This window comes from Diceros bicornis, chromosome 29 (genome assembly GCF_020826845.1).
Source record: "Diceros bicornis minor isolate mBicDic1 chromosome 29, mDicBic1.mat.cur, whole genome shotgun sequence".
NCBI lineage: Eukaryota > Metazoa > Chordata > Mammalia > Perissodactyla > Rhinocerotidae > Diceros > Diceros bicornis.
Window position 1 is genome coordinate 654,393 of NC_080768.1, and position 19,751 is coordinate 674,143.

Genomic DNA, 19,751 nt, shown 5'->3' on the forward strand with positions numbered 1-19,751 from the left:
TGCCTCAGTGAATCCCACCTGGCCTGCTGCTTGTGCCCTGGGGCGTTCTTGATTCATCTCTTCCTCTCACATCACACAGCTGGTTCAGCGCAATCCTGGGATCTCTGCCTGCAGGATGTGGCTACAGTCCAACCTCTGCGTCACCTCGATGCTCCACGTTGTTCCAAGCATCATAGTTTCCTGGGATCGCAATATTGCCCTGGCTTCCCAGCCAGTATTAGTGCTTCTGCCCGCTCCCACACGCACACCCCACCCTCCAGGGGTGTATTCTCAAATAGTAGCCCACATGATCCTAGAAGTCAGATCGTGTCTCTTCTCGGAGTATGAACCCTCAAAACAATTTCCCATCATTCTGACTCGGCCCCTGTTTTACCTCTGACTCCAAATATTGTATATATTTTTAATTATCACTATATTATGATGTTTGAGATCTTAAAAACTCTTCCTGGCTGGGAGAGCCTGCCCCTCCCAGCTGGCCAGTCCTCAGGGACAGTAGAGCAGGAGCACACCTTCGACATGCCCACCAACCACCCAGAGCCAGGCCTCCTCCATCTGCCCTGCACCGGGAGGCGAGATTCCTGTGCCTTCAACTAGGACCATGCCTATCGCCCAAAGCCCAACAAAATTATTCAAATCAGCCAGTCCTAAGTGTTCACTCCACCCTGCCTGCCTTTCTTGTGGAAACCCCAGGAAAGGCCGTGGCCTGATTCTTCCCCTTCCTCCCGTCTTCTGTCTTCCGACCCCCCAGTGCTTCCTAGTGTGGCCCAGCGTGGTCCTGTCTCTGGGACCGTGAGCACAATAACTTTGATTCTGGAGCCTCTTCTCTCCTCTTGTGGCTGCACCCAACAGACCGTCTTATAAAACAGCCCGCTCCGTCTCCCTTCACTCTCCCTCCTTCCTGCTCCACCCAACCAGCCCCCTTGCTGGTGGCACTACCCTCAGGGCCTTAGTGGCTCCTGTTTCTGGAATGATCTCCAGCTGCGCCCATGCTGTGCCCTCGATTCTCTCAGGTGTGGTTCACGACACGTCCAGTGAGTCCTCTCGTGGCCACCTGGCCAGACACAAACTGCCTTTCCCCACCCCGTAGGACCCCTCTCCCCGCTTTGTCTGTCCCTAGAACTCGTTACTGTCTCGCTTCATGTCTTACTGATTTGTCTGTTTATTGTCTGTCTCTCCGTTAGCTCGTGAGCTCCAGGTTGTTCAGTAATGCGTTCCCAGCACCGAGAACAGGGCACAGCCCATATTAAGGGATCAATACATCTTTTTGAATGAATGAATGAAAAAATTATCGTTTCAGGCCAGCCTGATGTCATTCACCTGTCTCTCCTCACTGAGGACCTATGAGACCATTAACCACAAGTGCTTAAGACGGGGTGCTGTTGGGGTTTCCCCACCCCCATGAGAGAGCACCTGTGTGTGTTAAGTGCCTATTAGAGAGTTGTCATCGGAGAAGAGCCGGCAAATCAGATGGACCCTTCTCTGCTGATGGCTTGGTGTGGAGAGTGGCTGGCACTGTGAGGAGGTGGCGCTCGACTTTCCAGAGGCCGCCGTGAAGTTAAATTAGTTAGTAGTCGACAAGGAGAGTGTTCTGGTTTGGTAGATTGGGGGTTAGTAATCGTATAATAGAAGTGTCAGCATGGTTCAAACAGGCAGTGTCAGAAGATTTAGAGGGAAGAGACTGGAGATGGAGACACCAGTGAGAAAGCAGAACCCTGTGGAGGCGAGTCGTCTGAGCTGTGTTCAGAGTTTGAACAAGGGAGGGTTACACGGTGGTGAAGAGGTGGGAGAGGAAGACAGAAGTGGCTGACTTGGTTGATCTTTGGGGGGTGTTAGGCAGGTTAGAATGTTTGTTTGGTGTGGTTGATATGCATTAGAGCTGGAAATATAAGTTAGGTTGATGTTTTTAAAGACTATTTTTTTAGAGCAGTTTTAGGTTCAAAAAATTTAGAAGATACAGAGATTTCCCATATACCCCCTGCCCCTACACATGCACAGCCTCCCCCACTATCGACGTGTCCCTCCAGATGGTGCATTTGTCACAACTGAGGCACCGACATTGATGCATCATCATCATCCAGAGTCCATAGTTTACATTAGGGTTCACTCTGGGTGTTATGTGTTCTGTGGGTTTGGACAAATGTAGAATGACATGTGTCCACCATTATAGAATCATACAGAGTAGTTTCACTCCCCTAAAAATCCTCTGTGCTCCACCTGTTCATCCCTCCCTTCTCCAACCCTTGAAAACTACTGATCGTGTTACTGTCTCCATAGTTTTGCATTTTCTGGAATGTCATACAGTTGGAATCACACAGTGTGTGGCCTTTTCGGATTGGCTTCTTTCACTTAGTCATATGCATTTAAGTTCCCCCATATCTTTTCATGGCTGATAGCTAATTTATTTTAATGCTGAAAAAGTTTGTTTGCTAAGAATGGCGTGGAGTTGGAAAGGATGAGCCCCCTTCAGGGAGGCCCTAGTGAGGAAAGACCAGAGGCAGCACAGAGAAACCCAAAGGAGAGGGCAGAGGACGCAGACCTAGTGGGGAGGATGGGAAGGTGCCCGGCAGGCCTGGGGTGACGTGCTCTCAGCAAAGCTCGAGTGGCCAGAGCCTGTGGCTCCAGATGCACGGTATCGACCAGGAGGGAGCCGACAGTTGGTTTATTTTTGCAAAGATCCAGTTGCTTCTGACACTTTATGGTCAACGCTAGGTACTGAGTGTGTTCAGGGAAGAACGGCCAGGATGGAGATTTGGGTTGTCTCCTGGAGAACGGCTGCGTGTGTTTTGTCTAGAGAAAAAAGTTGTGCGGGGCCCATGAGAAGGGCCGAAAATAAGTGAGGGTTTGTGAGGGAGAAGATGTGTTGAATTTGTTCAGTGTGTTCCTAGACCTGGGTTGCCAGACAATGGCCTACGGACCGGATCCAGCCAGCTGCCTGTCTTGGAGGTGAAGTTTCCTGGCACAGAGTCTCGCTCGCTCGTCGACGGACGGTCTGTGGCTGTTCTTGCACGACAGCAGAGTTGAGTGGTTATGACACAGACCGTGGTCCGCAAAGCCTAAAATATTTACTGTTTGGCCATTTACAGAAAAAGTTCACTGACTCCTTCCTACAGGTGACCAGCACAGATGGATAAATGTCTCAGGGAGTCATAGTTCAGTTTACGTAAGGGAACACTTTCAGTGGAGACAGTGACTTCTGACTCGAGATAATGGAGTGGTTTCTCAGAGATGGTGTCATGCATACATGTGACGCGTCCAGGTTGATACGTTCCAACCCCAAAATTCTATAAGGTTGTTACTACTAAGGAGGGATTTAGGGCAAACATAGAAAAGAGTTTCCCACAAATAAGGATGTTATAAATCTTTCAAATTCCCTGGAAGAGTTTAAAATTTATCCATTTTGTTTGTGTCATGGTGGTGCTGATGAGTGGGATTTGGAATGAAGATAATGTTCTGTGATTCTTGTGAAGCCATTTGGTGATCAGTTGGGGTTGGGCCACAGGAATCTAGTTCCCTTTGGTGTCTGGGAAATTTTTTGTTAAAGCAAATAATTTTCTAAGAGTATTTTAGAGAAACAATGTGAGAAATAATGTGTTACACGGCTTAAGACCTAAAATACTAAAGAATGAAATAGAGTAGAACCAGTGTAAGAATTATGAATGGCCAGTATCATTTAATTGTTGGTCCAGGTCTGGGAAGTGGGGATAGGCTCATCTCAGTCCTGAGGTCTCGGCAGGAGGGTTCTCCAGGAGTCTTGCAGGGCGTCAGAGGGGCAGCAAGTCCAGCAGGTGCCCCAGGCCTGTCCACTGACAAGCATTGGATCAGGATTATACTCGGTCTCGAAGGTGCACTCTCGCAGGAATGCAGGTCTCCTTGGTGCGCTCCTACAGAGCCTCAGTCACGGAGGTCCCTGTTGGGGTTGTCCAGGCTCAGAGCAGCAGGAAGGTAAGGAAAAAGCAGAGGCCCCGTAAAAATGACCTACTGGGGAATTTGCATCTCCGTAGAGTAAATCGTGACGCTAACAGAGTGGCATCTGGGGGAGAGAGTTCCGAGTCCCTCATTTGGTGGTCGTAAGCATCCCAGTGCCTAAACGGCAGTGTAGTTGACCCTGGAGGGACCTTGGAGAGAGGACATGCCTGGTGCCAGTGCTGCGTTGCTAAGGAGACAATGGCTTTTCAGATGAGTGCATGTTAACAAACTCCTTGTGTGAAGATGGCACCAACAGGAGCTCTTTTGTTTCTCTTCTCGCTTCCCCTTAAATGACAGTATCAGACTCTGCTCCTTCTCCCTTCATCCTCTAATCCTTTCTGTCTCCTTCTTGAACGTCCATCTCTCTTCTTTCCCCCCTGCACACACACACACACACACACACACACGCACACACACACACACACACACACACACACACACACGCAGGGCTGTCTTTGTTAGAATGTCCCGTCCTCAATATCCCCAGTTCCATCAGAGTACGAGAGCAACGTCCCTCTCTTCCGTGGAGGGGACGGCAGTGTTTCTAACCACAGGTTCTGGAGCCGGATATCCTGGCGTCAGACCACGTCTGTGTCACCTACCCTGTCTGTGCCTCAGTGTTCTCATCCGTGAAATGGAGATGAGATTACCTACCCTGTAGGCGAGAGTTAAATTAATGCGTGGAAGCTGTTGAGAAGACTGCCTGCCCTACGTTAGTGCTGTAGAGCAGGAGCTAGTATTTCCAGTTGTGGATGACGTCTCTGGAGGCTGTGCCAGCTTGTGCCGAGGAATGCTCCTGATGCTCCTCTGGAAGCTGTGGTTCCCACGGAGTAAGAGGGGGATCCTTGAGGATAAGGGTTGGATTTGATTCATCTTTCTGTTCTTGGCATCTCCATGGTGCCTGACATGTAGTAAGTCTTGTTCATTGAATTTATTAAACACCAGTTTCGACCAGGACTGTAAACTCAAACTCAACAAGAATGCCAGAGAATGTAATATTTAAAAAAAATTTCATCTCTGAGGGTTCTCCTTTTTAAACTGTATGCAGAGTGTTTATCATCACTCCTCCTTTAGTAAATCATAGAATGTGACTGAGTTTTATTTGGTTGCTTGACTTAAGGTTGCCATTGAGAGCGTGCAGGACCTGTGGGAGCAGGGCATATCCTCCTGGTTTATCGCGGCCTTCCCAACCTGGGACCCTGCCCGATGCATTTTGGAAATTCAGTATGTGTTTGTTGAACGAATATTAAATGAGTTTCCCTAATGTGGATACTGTAGTGTGGATGATGATGGAAATTGAATTAAATATATACAGACTCCTGAATATGTCCTAAATATACAAATAAAAACTAGGTTATATTCGTGGTGTGACATCTCCTTGTTTCTCCTCCCTCCCCCTCCCTGCTTCTCGCTTCCTTCCATCCCTTTGTCCCTCCCTAACTAAAGTTTAGACCCCCTAAAATTGTCCAACTAACTAAAGCTTGCTATTAATTATGGTTATTTTTTTAATCAGTTGTTGATTTTTTTAAAAATGAAAAGTGGTCAGAATTCTTTCCTCTTTCAGTGTTAATGATACTTAGCCCTCACCATCTAGAGGGATCTCGTAGTGAGAATGGAAGAAAAGGCAGACCCTCCCCTCCTGTGGATTCTGACTCACTTGTTCTGAGCAGGGTCCAAGCATCAGGATTTTTTTAATACTTCCTCACAAATTCTAGAGTACAGCAAGCATTGTGAATCGTTGCTATGCATTAATAGATGCAGGTCTTTAGGAATTTCATGTAACCTGTAATATACAGTCTTTGGTAAACTTAAAGTAAAGAGAAATCTTCACCCATCAGGTGTATTTATCTTTCAGACTTGGGCAAGCACGCTCTAAGACCAGAAAAAGGAAAAGCAGATCTTGCTGTTCCTTTGTATGTTTTTCTCCTACAAAATTGTCGTGTTAGTGCAGTTAAACTTCTTTTATTGCAAATGTTACCGAGCAAGGGCTCGATCTGCTCGCCACAAGATAAAAGGGCCCAAGCAGGCAGTGGTGGAGAAAGAACTTTAATAAGCGATAAGCTCGCATATCGGAAGATGGTGGACTGTCATCCTAAGAAAGCCATCTTAAAGGGGAACTGATTTGGAAGTGACTTATATAAGACAAATGGGGTTGGAGAGGGGGCTCAGATGTCAGGTGATGGATGATGGCCCCAGGTTTGGTGCCTCTCCGTAGCGGACCTGCTGAGGGCGACATTCCTGAGGAATCTAAGAAACCTCAGTTACTTCCTCGTCTGGGACAGAAGGAGCAGTTTGGGGAGAGGACATAAATTTTCTGCTAACAAGTTTTTCTTCCTACTGATTACTGGTTAGCTTGCCTACATGCAGTTCTAAGCGTTTTTCCAAAGCACATTGTGAGAGTGAGATGGGGATGGGAGCACGTGGCCTTAGGGGTGATGTTCTGAGTCCTCTGAGTAGGGGACACTATCTTTCATATTTCTTCGTGGGGCACATGTGTAAATTCGGGGGGTTCTATGTGTTGCATGTGGTGGATTTTTAGTCCATGACGTCAAAGTTTACAGTCGGTCATTTTAGCTTCTCACTGCTAAAATGCGTGATGCTTAGTCAGGCGGGGGGCTGTCGGCAAGCTACTCTCTTATCAGCGGTCCTGCTGTTCTGCAGGGCAAGCTCAGAAACAGGCAGTGACTTTGTTTCCCACGTTAGCCTTGTGGGTACAAGGCTGTGTTTCATCCTGATCCAGGGAAACTTGAACTCCTTCGTCCTCGGTTTCACAAACAAGGATCACTTAAAACCTGACACGTGTTATTGTCTCTCTTTTTGATTCTACCCATCAGAGTGGTTGTACAATGTATCTCATTGTGGTTTGATCTTCATTCCTCTGATGGCTAATGATGTTGAGCATCTTTACATATGCTTGTTGACCATTCATATATCTCTTTGGGGAAATATCTATTCAGATCCTTTGCCCATTTTTAAACTAGGTTGTCTATTATTGAATTGTAAGAGGTCTTTATATATTCTAGATACATATTCTTATCAGATATATGATTTACAAATATTTTTTTTCCTATGCTGTGGGTTGTCTTTTCACTTTCTTGATGGTATCCTTTGAAGCATCAACGTTTTTCATTTTGATGATGTCCAGTTTATCTATTTTTTCTTTTGTTGATTGTGTTTTTGGTGTCATACTTAAGAAAACATTGCCTGGTCAAGGTCGTGAAGATTAATACAGTTATACACCACATAACCACATTTCAGTTAATGATGGATTACATATATGGCAGTGGTCCCATAGGATTAGTATCATATAGCCTAGGTGTGTAGTAGGCTATACCATCTATGTTTGTGTAAGTACACTCTATGATGTTCGCAGAACAATGAAATTACCTAATGATGCATTTCTCAGAATGTATCCTTGTAGTTAAGTGATGCATGACTATCTGTGTTTTCTTTTAAGAGTTTTATATTTTTTGCTCTTGTATTTAGGTCTTCGATCCATTTTGAGTTAGTTTTTGTATATGGTATGAAGTAGGTGTCCAACTTCATTCATTTGCATCTGTCTGTCCAGTTGTCTCAGCACCATTTGTTGAAAAGACTGTTCTTTTGTCTTGGTGCCTTTGTTGAACATCAGTTGGCCATAGATGTAAGGGTTTATTTCTGGACTCTCAGTTTTATTCTATTGATTTATAAGTCTGTCTTTATGCCAGCTTCACAATGTTGTGGGTATTTTGTGGAACTTGTAGCAAGTTTTGAAATTGGATATGTGAGTCTTCCAACTTTGTTCTCTTTCAAGATTGTTTCAGCTATTCAGAGTCACTTGCAATTCCATATGAATTTTCAGATCAGCTTATCAACTTCTGCAAAGAGTCATCTGAGATTTCGATGGAGATGTTATTTAAAATGTAGATCAATTGTCATCTTATAAATATTAAGTCTTCTGATCTGTGAACATGAGATGCTTTTCCATTTATTTAGACCTTTACCTTCCTTCAACAATGTTTTGTAGTTTTCAGAGTATAAGTTTTACACTTCTTTTGTTAATTTTATGCCTAAAATGTTTTATTCTTTTAGATGCTATTGTAAATAGAATTGTTTTCTTAATTTTATTTTCATTTGTTCATTACAAGTGTATAGAAATACAATTGATTTTTGTATATTTATCTTATATCCTGCAACCTTACTGAACTCCTTTATTCTAATGTTTTTAAAAATAGATTCCTTAGGATTTTCTTTATACAAAATCATATCATCTACTGACAGAGATAGTTTTACTTCTTCCTTTCTAATTTGTATACCTTTTATTTCTTTTTCTTGCTTAATTGTTCTGGCTAGAACTTCCAAAATAACGTTGAATAAAAATGGTGAGAGCAGAGGTACTTGTCCTGTTCCTGATCTTTGGGGGAAAGCATTCAGTCTTTTACTGTTAAGTATGATGTTAGCTGTGGATTTTTCATAGCTACTCTTTATCAGGTTGAGGGAATTACCTTCAGTGCCTAGTTTCTTGAGTGTTTTTAACATGAAGGGTGTTGAATTTTGTCAAATGCTTTTTGTGTGTCTGCTGAGGTGATCATGTGGTTTTTTTGGTCCTTTATTCTATTGATATGGGTACATTAATTTAATTCTGGATGTTAAACCAACCTTGCATTCTTAGGATCAATCTAGTATATATTCTCTTTTATTTGTTTTTCTCTCCCCTCAACATTTGTTTGTAGATTTATCTATGTTGCAGTAATTGTAGACTATTCATTATCATTGCTGTATCGTATTCTATTGTGTGACTTTTGGTTAATTTACGGGTTTTGCCTATTATGAGTAGTGCTGCTTTGAACATTCTTTTGTTTGTCCTATGGTGAACATATGTTTGCATTTCTTTGGTTATATACCTGGAATTGGAATTTATAGTTCATAGGTTTGCCTGTATTCAGATTGAATAGATATTTCCAAACAGTTTTCCACAGTGGTTTTACCAATGTCCACTTTTGTTGGCAGTGTTTGACAATTCCTTTTGCTCTTTGTTTTAGCCAACTCTTGGTATCTTCTATGTTTTTCATTTCAGTCATCCTGGGAAGTTTGTAACGGTATCCTATTGTAGTTTTAATTTGCATTCTCTGATGACTAATGAAGTTAAGCACCTATATATATGTTTTTGTCTGTTTGGCTTATTTTTAAGATGATTATTTAAATTTTCGACCCATTTTTCTAATGAGTTGTCTTCCCTGTACATTTTTTAAAAAATTATGTAGTAATAGTTTATATATTCTGGATATCCATCTTTGACTTCAATTATCTTTTTCAACTCTGTGATTGAGTTTCACTTTCTAAATGGTATATTTTCATTAACAGATGTTCTCAATTTTAATATAATTAAAGTTTTTTCTGTATGCTAGGATTATTTTTTATGTTATTTAATAAATCTTTTCCTATTCCAAGATCGTAAGGTTTTCATTTCAAGTTTGTGGGATTTTTTCTTTTTTCTTTTTTTTTTTACTTTTCTCATTTATATTTGCTCTCAATCCGAAATTGACTTTGGTATATGATGTGTCAATTTACTTTGAAAAGTCATACTTTCAAGTTAGAAGCATTATTTTAACTAGTAGTGGAACTCGATGGTAATTGTGCCTGTATATTCTGTGCCATGGCGCTGTAGTAGACACATTATATGTATGTATGATTTATGCAACATTTTGCCAATTTTACAGATCAAGAAATTGACAATGAAGGAGATTAAGCAGATTGCCTTGAATCTCAGTGTCAGATTGACGTTTGCTTTTATTTTTTTACAAGCTGATAAAGTAGCCTGTTAACTGTGTCTTGGATGCTGGCAGAAGACATGATACTCCAGGGTCAGAGACAAAGGACTTTATTACTCACAGAACATCAAACACCCTGATTATTAACATGTTTGTGTCAGTTCCCCTTGCCCTACAGATCCTGTGGGGGAGATGCAAAGGGACCCTGATGGATGCTGCATATGCAGTGGGTTTGGGGTTCACCTGAGGAACACTGAACTTGGGGAACCCTCACTTTTATCCTGAGCAGTAAGGAATCTGTTCCCTGTCCTGGAGGAGGATATTATCTTAACACTCAAGATTGCTCTGCTGCAACGCAGTGCTTGGAAATGGCCCTGGAAAAGCATAATGAGAGCCTTGCGTTCTTGGGTCACTCAGTACCCGTGGTGGTTTACCTCTCTAAATACGGATCTCCCTGACTCTGTAATCTTCATTTCTACTATACCAGTGTGAATAATGAATATGTTTTTTGCACGTTCAACCTCCACATTTTGCTAAGAATATAATGAAAAATATGTTTGTAAACATGCCAGTGACACAGTTAACAGTGCAGGCTATATCTTGGCAAGGCTGGCTGTTAGGAGAGAGAAACAGAGGTGGCCAGGACTGGATCGAGGACAGTCTCACACTGTTCTTGTGTCCGACACTTTCTTCTTTTTTGCTAAATAAATATTTTGTCACGTTCTTTTAGTATCCTGAAATGAAGTTTGTGGTTAATATAACTTTCCTATACACACAATTAAATACTGATAAAATGCCTGCTTCTAATATAAAGGTGAAATAAAAGGAAATGACTTATAATAAAATAATCCTTATTTTAGTAGGTATATGCTTAGGCATCGATGACAATGAAGGAAGCAGATGCTCGCATGTACTTAAAATGAATGTGTTTGTTTTATGTTCAAGTAAGTGTTAATGACACATTTTATTTATAGTAGACTTTACAAGATGAGGGCTACGAGGGCATATGTCCGTATGTCTAGAGAATCACCATAAATGCAACTGTTTGGCAACTCCAATACCATGTTAACATTTTGTCCTCTATAGAATAATTTTCCAAAATAGTAAAAAAATAAAAAAAGCAAAACGCTTTGTAAAGCTTCAAACAAAAGAAAGTACAGCCCTTCTTATATGCATGTGAGCCTGCATCAGAACATAGTAAGCATTTCTTTCCTCCTTTACTGCCAGAGCTAAGTTCTAGGCTCAGGTAATTATACACCAGATTGGCTGGCTTACATGAATGTCTGGTGAAACATTCCAAAGTCATATCTGAGGCGGGACCATTTTTTGTTGTGCAAGAGTGTCCTGGGCATTATAGGCAATCTTACATCTCTGGTCCTGCTCTTTAAATGCCAGTAATAACCCCGGTAATTATAAAAATTAGCACTAAAATGCTCTCTCAGGTTTGCCAGACTCCCTAAGCATCAGTCTCCCTCTGAGGACCCTGGCCCAGGGGCACTGACCATGTATTAAATGACCACCTCACACGAGGGCCCATCTCCAGATCGGCCAGGATGCAACAGCCAGCCATGGACATTTTTCAGAATCACCAACGTAAAATCGTGCAATGCTGCACACCTGCTTTTTACTTTTATTTATTCTACTTAGGTCGAGTTCAGTCTGCCTAGACACAGCCTTCTTTCAACGTGGTTTTTCATGAAACTAGTTTAGAATTATGCTCTGAATACAGGCAGATTTCACAGGATCGACCATTCAGATGTTATTAATGTTTCCTGCTAGTGATGAATGATAAAAGAAGTTGGAATGCTGGAAACCTATTTCTTTCCCTCTAATTGGTGGCAAACTGTGATTTAGGGGCTGACACAAGGTTTTTGGGTTGTAAGACATTTTTTGTAGTGGCAGTAGCATTCTTTTTCATTTTAAAAAATTGTTTTATGAAATATTGTGCAGCTATAAAATATTTCTAAAATATGTATGAAAGATAATGATACAGTAAAAATCCAGTTTAAGAAAAAACTGAGGCTTCATGATTTCCTTTGAAGTTCCCTCTGGGCGCCTCTTTGATCCTTTGAGCCTCAGACAGGTCATCTTGCCTTTTTTAAAAACGTTAAAAAATAGTTTTACTAAAAGTATTTCTATTCCCTCGACAAAATATTGCTTAGTTTTACAAGTATTTGCACTTTATATTAACAGAACCGTAGTGTGTATTTTCCTCTCTGACTTACTCTTGTAGTTCAGCGTTTTGAGATTCGTCTATATTTTGCTTGTAGCTGAGCTCGTTTGTTAGCAATTTCCGTTGTATGCAGATACCACAGTCTATTTCTCTGTTCTCCTCTACAGGGACTTTGCATTGTTCCCGGTTTTGTTGTCACACAGGGCTGCTGTGAATGTGCTTGTCTGTGTCTCCTGGTATACCTGTGTGTGCATCTCTCTATGCCCTGCCTCGTGAAAGGCCTGTTTTCATGTTTGTTAGATGATGCTAAGTAGTTTTCCAAAGTCACTGTCTCATTTACACCATCACTGGCCCTGTGTAAGGGCCTCGGTTTCTCGAAATCCTTGACGGAACTTGACATGGTCAGACTAAAAAAGGTTTTGCCAATCTTTTGGAGTAATGTGATAAGTCATTTAATTTGTATTTTTCTGATGACTAATGCAACTGGATTTTTTTGTGTTTGTTGGCCATACATAGTTCCTATTGTGGTAAGTGCTTATTGAAAAATTTTGTCTATTTTTCTACTTGATTATCTTTTTATTGCTGACTTTTAGCGGTCCATGATATTTCGGAGGTATCATTTTTATGTGTTACAGGTTTATTTTCCCGATTTGTGCTTGTGATTCCATGTTCTTTTTAGCTTCTTTTCACAAACAGAAATTCTTAATTTTAGTGGAGCACATTCATTAGTGTTTTTCAGTATGGTTAGTGGTTGTATCAGTGAGTCCTGCCAGGGACACAGATACGCCCTGAAAAGAGGTGAGGGAGGAAGATTTGGGGAAGGGACTGTGGGAACATTTTGTGGCAGGTTTCCAGGAATCCGTTGCTGTCTCTGGTGGGAAGGAGCAGGGTCCAGGCGTCAGAAGGGAGCTGTTGGTGGAAGCTGCGGTTTGTGAGTAGTATTTTTGGACAGTTCAGAATTTGTTTGGAACCCAGACGTTGCTGACCCGCTGACCATCAGGGAGGGCCTGGGGAGTGACTACCGCAGCCTCACTGTCCGTCTGTGTTTGACCTTCGTCGACTGGACGGGTCCAGCTGGAAGTCACAGGGGAAAGGTGGTGCCTGGACAGTCCCCGAAGTTCCACTTCCGGGGGCGGGTGGAGTGGGTCTGAGGCACATACACAGAGTATCCACATGTTCCTCTGTGGTATATTCTAGAAGCTTAGTCTTTTTGCCTTTTACCTTAGCTCTTTAATCCCCCTGGAGTCTATCTAATCCTTCAACTTTTTGTTCATTTTTCTGACTTCAATGAAAAGGAGCGGTGTTGGGGGCACATTTGTGTGGTTTCTCATCACCGTAAAATATTGTTTCCTTTTGGTTTATCGGGTTTGAAAGGTTCCCTTCTGTTCCCAATTTGCTGAGTCCTTTTGAAAATCGTGAATGGATGTTAAATTTTCACAAATGCCTTTTCTCCCTCTGTTGAGATTATAATATAGTGTTTCCCCTTTAATCTGTTAATGTGGGGAATATTAATGTATTTTCTAATCTCAGGTTTGCATTGTGAGATATGGCTCGACTTGTACCATTTTTTTTTTTACATTTCCATACTTGGCTTGCTTTTATTTTGTGTGGGATTTTTTCATCCATGTTCTTGCATGATCCTAGCCTGTGCATTCTGCTTCTCTGATTTCTGTTGATATGATTAACTTCATGCCAGACTCACACACTGAGTTGTAACCTGACACTTTTTGTTTACTTGGAATAGTTTCTGTACGATTGGAATTCTTTTATCTTAGGTATTTAGTAGAACTTGACGTTAAAACCACGTGGGCTGGTGTTTTCTTTGAGGGAAGATTTCACACCACTGACTCAGTAGCTGTAATGATTATAGGAGTAGTCTGGTTTTCTGTTTCTTCTTGAGACAGTTCAGGAAGATTTTATCTAAATTTTTCAATGTCATCTTAGATTTCAAATTTATTGGCAAAAGGGTACAGTGCCTCTTACGATCTGTTTGGTCTTTGTGTTGGTTTTAGTTATGTTCTCCTTTTCATTGATATTGGTTTCATTGCTTTTTTATTTTTAATTAAAATTAAAACAATTCTAGGGGCTGACCTGGTGGCGTAGCGGTTAAGTTCTCGCGCTCTGCTTTGGCGGCCCGGGGTTTGCAGGCTTGGGTCCCGGGCGTGGACGGATGCACCACTCATCAAGCCATGCTGTGGCGGCGTCCCATATAAAATAGAGGAAGATGGGCCCGGATGTTAGCCCAGGGCCAGTCTTCCTCAGCAAAAAGAGGAGGATTGGCAACAGATGTTAGTTCAGGGCTAACCTTCCTCACACAAAAAAAAACGAAAACAAAAACAAACCCAAAATTTAATAGCAGCTTAATTGGGATATAATTTATATACTTTCTTTTTGTCTATAAACTCTGGCCAGAATTTCTCAATGGACTAGCCTTTTTTTGGTGGTTGTGGGATCATCTCTGTTGTGTTCTTTTTTCTCTTTAGTTTTTATTAATTTCTACTCTCCCTTTACTATTCCTTCTCTTTACTTTCTGTGTTATATCCTGTGGTTCTTTTCTAGCTTTTTAGGTTGGATGCTTGGCTTGTTTATTTATTTATGTGGCTCTTTCTACTTAGTATGAATCTTTAAGAGGTGAGAACTTCCTTTAAGATATTACTTTAGCTGTGTTCCACGGGTTTTGGTGCACTGTTGTTCAGTTCTCAACACTTTGTACCCGCCCCCTCCCCCAGCCTCAGGCACCTGCCCATCTGCCCTCCATCCCTGAGCGTTGCTTTCCCAGAATGCCCTGTAAAGGGGCCCCACAGTGTGTAGGCTTTTGAGCTGCTGCTCTGACTTAGCACAATGCATCTGAGATTCATCCACGCTGCTGTGTGTGTCGATAGTTCATATTTAAATAGCTGAGTACTATTCCATTGTAGGAATGTGCCAGTTTCTGTATTGATTCCATCGCGGAAAGACATTTGAGCTGTTTCCAGCTTCTGGCAATTATGAATAAAGCTGCTATGAATGTTCACGTGCAGGATTTTCTGTGAACATAGATTTTCATTTCACGTGGGTATTTCACTTCAGCACCTAGATGGGGATGGCTGCTCAAATGGTGTGTGTTTAACCTTGTAAGAAAATGCTGAGCTGTTGTCCTGAGAGCCTGCACGATTGTGTCCCCACCAGCAGCGCCTGTGGGTTCCCGCAGCTCTGGGTCCTGCGGGTGCCTTGTGGGGTTCCGTGTAATTCCTCCCAGCTTTTCCAGTAGCGGGAAGTGGTGTCTCTGTCAAGGCTTTCATCGAATTTCTCTAAATACTAATGACATTGAGCCTATATTTATGTGCTTACTTTCCATCTTTGTTCCTTGATGAAGTGTCTATTAATATTTTACCCATTTTTTAAAAAATGAGTTGTTTGTATGTTAATGTTTAATTTTGCGATTTCCTTATGTATCTGGGTGCAAGTCTTTTGTCAGATACCTGATTTGCAAATATATTTTCCCAGTCTGTGAGTTGTCTTTTCTTTTTCTTAACACTGTCTTTTGAGTGACAGAATATTTTAATTTTAATAGTGTGCAATTTGTCACTTTTTTTCTTTTATGGATTGTGCTTTTGAAGTTGTGTCTAAGGACTCTTTCCTATCCCGGGGCCACAAAGATTTTCTTCTATGATTTCTTCAAAAAGTTTTATAGTTTAGGTTTTATGTTCAAGTCTATGATCTACTTTTGACTAATTTTTGTGTGAGATGTGAGGAAATAGGTCGAGGTTTGTTTGTTTATTTATTGTATATGATACACTTGCTTTTTAAACTTTTAAAAAATATATTTTTTCAGCTCATTGGTATATTTAAAAAGATTTTCACAATGATTTTATCCTGAATGTTTGTTTCCAGTGTAGGTGTAATTAGAGTATCTAGCCAACCACACTCTTGGGAAGAGACACTTTGTTAATTCTTCATGGATTCTTTTGTTTTGCAGGGATTTTTTGAGAAGGAACTATGTACTCACTTTTTATGTTGTTTAATGCTCAACTAATTTTATGCATTTGTTAAATAATTTTTATTTAGCATTAAACAATCAACCTTTCCCCACATATTTGCACATTATATATGTGGTTAATTAATGCATTGTGGGTTTAACAAAGAAAAGTTTTCTGAACATTTAAATTCCAATTTAACAAATTTTCCACCATTTGTAAACATTTAATTTAATTCTTGGTTCTCACATAGCAGATTCTCTTACACACCGTGTTCTGAACTTCTTGACAAATGCAGACAAAAATACCACAATGGTTATAAAACTGGTAAAAACCCCTATAATGTACTGTAAAATTTTATACTTTTGACTAACCATTTTAAGAAAATTCTTTCTTCCTCTAAGTAGTCTGTTTTATAACTTGTTATAATTTTGGAATTTACACTCCTGCAACTTTTACAAGGTTCAGGTTTTCGGTTTCACCAGCCGCCTTTGCAGGTCTTGGGCTGCAGAGTTTTAGTTAGTGAGGGACTTCCCTAGATCTGGGAGGTTCAGGCACAAACCACTGTTATTCAGATGAGTCCCTTTTATGTAATCAAGTTACTGTTTGCTATGTCATTAGACACTTATGCCCCTATTTTTATGTGGTTTTAGATTTTTGGAGATTTTATTTCCACAAATGTATTTTTTTTAAAGGTTTGTACATCCTGTATTTCTTATGGCATCTCAACCTGGTCTGTTATTATTACTAAAAATGTATGTATTCCTTTAAAAGCTTGCATTATAAATAGGAGGACTGTTTAGAGGTTTTGTCTCCTAGGAGACGAGGGCTGGGTCTTTGTGGTTAGCTCTTCTCTTAGGAGATTTGGCTAATGTGTCGTTTTGGAATAAACCTTCTTTTGTGACAACTGGTACCCATTAAATTGTTTGGGCACTTTCCTTCGGTTAATTGTGATCCACTGATGGTTGATCCTTTCTGTTCTTGTATTGTCCCTGCTTTTTCAGAATCTGTTTGTCTCAAACTTTTATTCAGTTTTCTGCTTTCAAAGACAGAATTAAGAACATAATTATACTTTAGGAACAGACTAATGCTTATCAGAGGAAACAAAATATCACATACCTATTTGTTTCTATGTATTAAAATCAGTAGCAAGTAGATATTTAGTTATATTTTTCTTGGTATTTCAATTGTATTCTTCTTAAAACACTTTATACTAATTCTTCTCACCTGAATTTCATAATGAATTCTGGCTTTTGTACAGACTTGTTCCACTTGCTATTATTATTAATTATTATTAATTTTTGATCCAGTGGTCACAGCCTGCCCACGGAAACCCCTCTCCCCGCTTCACGTTGACTCTGTCATTTTAGCACAGAACCTGGCATCTTTGAGGTTATTCTTGCTTTTTGGTGAAAACAAGATGTTTCATGTGTATCCTGATTTTTTTCTTGTCTGAAGACATGAAATTGCTCTCTTCAAGGAGTTGCAGTGGAGAATAAAGTCCGAGTGCCAGAGGGAGGTGGTGGCAGGAACCAGCCCCACGGCTGCTGAGACATCTTAATTAAGAGAGAGCTGAAAAGCAAATTGTCAGGGTGTTCTGTTCCCATAAACTCTTCCCATTTCCCAGACCCATCGTGAGCCTGTACCTGACTTCTTCTAGTGCATAGTTTCATCCACCATAGGCCCTCCTCTGTATTTACCAGAGCAACGCCAGTGGTCTCTGAAGACAGCCATGAGATTTCCCAGAGAACGCGTGTGATTCTGCAGCAGGAATGGGGGGCAGGAGCTGGTGTCTGTCGCTCTCTAAGTGGCTCATAGCTGTGTGTCCGTTTGATGTTCCCTTGTACACACTCTCTTAGTACTCCACTTTGGGTTGGTTTCATGGGAAGAGGTGATGAAGAGTTTGGGTGAGCAATTTTTTGAACTTTTCATCTGTTGCTGGTAGAAGTAAGACGTTACCTCTGCCGTGTTGAAGGAATCACTTTGCCTGTGAGGAAATTGTATTTTCCAAGTTACAGTATTTTTTAGGAAAAAAAATTGCCATATTTTACTTTTCAGCATTTTTACTCTTTCACAGAAAGCTTAAGATAAACATTTAATAAGAATATTTTAGAATAGGGCAGCTAATACTTTAACAATTTGACATGTTATATATGTATATGTATGTTTACGGGTGTGTGTGTATATAAAATATGTTTGTTTTTTGTATAACCCAGGTAAATGTTGGCATGTTTTATTACAACTAAGTAATAAAAGTAGACTCTAACAGAAGCCAATGTGTGCATTGTTGGGCTTTGTATATTTTATAGTTATTTTACAGTAAGACGAAATTTTGTGAAACTATCTGGCTGCTATTACACTAATACTGAAAATACGCCACAGTGTAATAATTTGGTGTGATTTAATGATAAACAAGTCCTGTCTCAGTGATACCAAAATGGTAGTTAAAAATGATTTTTTTCACTTTAAAGAATTTAGGGATACCAACGAAATTTGGTAATAGTTTTTCCTCATGCACTGTCATCTTTTACCCTGTCTGTTTTCATCCTTGAAATAACCAAGATTCGTACCATTAAGACATTTTTTGTGGGGCCAGCCCCATGGCTAAGTGGTTAAGGTTCCGCATGCTCCACTTTGGTGGCCCGGGTTCATGGGTTCGGATCCTGGGCCTGGACCTACACCACTCATCAGCCATGCTGTGAGGGCATCCCACATACAAAGTAGAGGAAGACTGGCACAGATGTTAGCTCAGGGCTAGTCTGCCTTAAGCAAAAAAAAACTAAAAAAGAGGAAGATTGCCAGTGGATGTTAGCTCAGGGTGAATCTTCCTCACAAAAACAAAAACAAAAAACCCACAATTTTTTGTAAAGAGACCATTACAGAACCACATTCTTAAATATTAGGAGGTAAGAGCAGATGATGAAAGATACACTTTCTAGATTCCAGAAGGGGTTTTCTGTATCAAAACGACATTTTTTTAGTATATTGATTTATTTGTATCTCTGGCAGCAGATGTTTGCCTGTGAAGAAACCTCTAAAACGTCTCTCCTAATGTGTTTAAGCCCAAAGCGTTTTTATTTTTCTTCACGGACGGGTTTATAACTTTCCCCTCACTTGGTTCTCAGGACACATTTCTGGGACGTATGCTTATTACTTTTACTAACCCTTATCCTTGTCTTAATAAAAAAAAATAACATCTCGTGGGTAGAAATTATCACCAGACCGTGGCTTCCCACTGCAGCCAGGTGTAAATGCGTATGTTAAAAATCATGTTGGTGACTGAGCCACGGTCTTTAATTTCAGAGCTGGAGAGAGTCCGTTGCTGACAGTTTTCCAGTGACCTTTATTCTGCTCCCTTGAGTGACTGGTTGAGTTGGACTTGTTTACCTTTCATAATCTGCAGCAGCATGGCACATTCGATGCCGCCTCGGTGAGGAGAGAATCTTCCAGTGCTTGTTAGGCTGGTGATCGCTCTTACAGAAATTGGATCAGCAGTCTCCCTTGGTAAACATCACGTCTGAAGATGTGACTATTGTCCTGCATAGTCTTTATGTGTTGGTTTCTGCCAGTGCCTTCTAGCAAACTTGGAAGTACTTTAAGAAGTGCTTTGCAGACCAGGTGATGTGAGATTTGTTCCTAACGCGCTGGTTCCCGTTTTCTTTTTGTTTACAGTGACATTCAGAGGAGCTGTTGGTTTTGCTAAATGTAGTCCATCCATGAAAGTCATCAAGACCCTTGGCAGGATAGGCAGTAATTTTTTCTAAGGGACGTATCTTCCTTATTTATTTATTTTTTTTAAGTGGTCATGAGTTTGCTTCTCAACTTTCGGCATCACGCCACTTTCTTTTTTTTTTCTTTTTGTGAGGAAGATCAGCCCTGAGCTAACATCCGTGCTAATCCTCCTCT